Source organism: Anthonomus grandis, chromosome 7 (assembly GCF_022605725.1).
Source record: "Anthonomus grandis grandis chromosome 7, icAntGran1.3, whole genome shotgun sequence".
NCBI lineage: Eukaryota > Metazoa > Arthropoda > Insecta > Coleoptera > Curculionidae > Anthonomus > Anthonomus grandis.
In genome coordinates this window covers 23063085-23065468 of record NC_065552.1, presented here as the reverse complement: position 1 = coordinate 23065468, position 2384 = coordinate 23063085, and the positions used below count along the sequence as shown (strand labels likewise).

The 2384-nt window shown below is 38.8% G+C and overlaps 1 non-coding gene across 1 annotated transcript; it reads left to right on the top strand.

Moving 5' to 3' along the window:
• The first annotated feature begins 1617 nt into the window (after nt 1–1617).
• On the top strand, nt 1618–1691 carry Trnat-agu (transfer RNA threonine (anticodon AGU)). Its single transcript has one exon. It is a non-coding gene; the product is annotated as a tRNA-Thr (tRNA).
• The last annotated feature ends 693 nt before the right edge of the window (nt 1692–2384 follow it).

Below are 2384 nucleotides of genomic sequence, written 5' to 3'. Positions count from 1 at the left end.
TATCGTCAGCATATCCTATAGCGAGGATAAGCTGCCTCTCCAGTCGTGTCAGCAAGCTGTCCGATACAAGGTTCCACAGCAGCGGTGACAGTACGCCCCCTTGCGGTGTTCCCCTGCACACTTTGGCCTTAACCGTTGTGCTGTTGAGATTTGCTGCTACTTTCCTATGATTTAGCATTTGGGTTATCCAGCCGCCAATCATGGGATGTGTTCCTCGTGCTGCTATCGCACGGTTGATTGAGTCATATGATGTATTGTCGAATGCTCCCTCAATGTCTAAGAAAGCTCCTAGGGCGATCTCTTTGTTGTTCAGAGATTGTTCGACCCTCTGGGTTATCTCGTGAATCGCTGATTCGCAAGATTTACCTGTTCGGTAGGCATACTGGTGTCGATGTAGAGGGTTGACCCGTAATACATTGTCCCTGATATGCCTTTCTATGAGCTTTTCCTCTGTTTTTAGGAGGAATGATGTAAGGCAGATTGGTCGGAAGGATTTAGGTTTCGCATAGGAGTCGCGTCCCGTCTTTGGTAGAAATACTACCTTTGCTTCCCTCCAACTCTCTGGTATATGCGCCGTGGCTAGACTTGCCCGCATTATTTTACATAGTGAGGGCAACAGCAGTTTGCTACCCCGCTGTAACATGACTGGCATTATGCCATCCATTCCGGGAGATTTAAATGGTTTGAAGGAATTTATCGCCCATTTAACTTTCTCGTAGGTTACTACCTTTTTTGCTAGTTCCCAGTGTTCCCTTTTGCCCCTGTTCGGAATGATAGGAGTTGGGTCCTGGGTATGTTCTGGTTGGTGGAGAATTTTCGATTCCGGAAAGTGCGTGTTCAGCATTAAGCCAAGCGTTTCTTCCTCGGTTGTCGTATATTCTCCATCGGGTTTTAGACAAGAGCCTAGGGTTTGTCGTGGCCCCTTGGATATTGCCTTGTGGAGTCTAGCATATGCTGGTGTCTCTGTTAGGTCCCGGCATAGCTTCCTCCACCCTTCTTTCTTTGCTCTTTTTATAGCATCATTGTACCTGGTTAAGTGTTGTCTGTATAGATTCCACTCGCCAGTTCTTTTGGCTCTGTTAAAAAGCTTTCTTACTGTCTTCCTTAGCTCGCCCAATTCTTGGTTCCACCATGAGGTGTTCCCTGCTTAACGCGGTTTGCTTAGTGGACATGAATTTTCAAAAGCAACTTTATTAGCCTCAGTGACTGACTCTGTCAGCACTTCAAGCTCTACATTGTCTTTTGCCTCCGTTGGACAGTTCTCCAGTTCGCGTCCTAGTATCTCATTGAAGAGGTCCCAGTCCGTTTTCCTGGCGTTCCTGTAGGTTGCCGAGGGTATACTTATTTAAAAAAAAAAGCTTTAATACCTATAGAGGGTACCTAGGTATTTCTTAATTCCTGGGAAATAATTCGAACAAATAAAATCCTAAACGCTTTGGCTTTTAAAATATAGAGTAAGAAAAAAAAAAGTTTAATCAAATTTCCTATATAAAAAAAATAAGTTTTTTTCTCACAACTTTACCACCCTGTACTTGTCACATCTCAAATGTTCAGAAAATACTCTCTCGATTGTCATGCCTAAACAATAAAACCATGCATTTTCAAAAGAAGTACAACGGCGCCGTGGCTTAGTTGGTTAAAGCGCCTGTCTAGTAAACAGGAGATCACGAGTTCGAATCTCGTCGGGGCCTACGAATTTTTTTTTATTTTTTTTTTACAAGAAAAACATAAAAAAAATAGATATTTTTTCTAAATACATAAATTAGAAAAATGTGGACTTTTTTTTTTGTCATAAAATTTCGTCAAATGTAAATTTACAGTGTCTCAATAATGTGACTGTGATTTCTTTTTTCTAAAATGGAACCTCCTCTATATTCTTTGTGTTGAGGCTTTTGCGGTTTTAAATAAAGCATTTTTCCTTTCTACGATAAACTTTAATGCAACTACCCTACTACATGCACCTCGTAACAAGATTATTACGTGTGTGTTAAGTCCGCACCATATGGAAAACTTTTTTAATATTAATTAAAAAAAATTCTTTATGAAAAGTTCTGCCTGTTCTAAAACCTAAAATAAAACTATTTAATATTATTTTTTCTAGTCGTATACGAGGTATATCAGAAAATATGAATTTTGCTCAAGAATAAAGTACCTTTATTTATGACAATATCGAACATTGTTTTTAAGAAAAGTTGATAAGAATTAAAAACTACGTTTAAATATGCAACTACATCGAAATGTACGGAAAAAATCTTTTTTTCCATTTTAAGTACAATAACAATGCAAATGTGAAAACAAGCGTCAAAAAATCGTTAAAACCTAATTAAAATCGTTAAACTTTATTAACACAATTTCAATTTTTTCTTCCACGCTAAACTTCACCG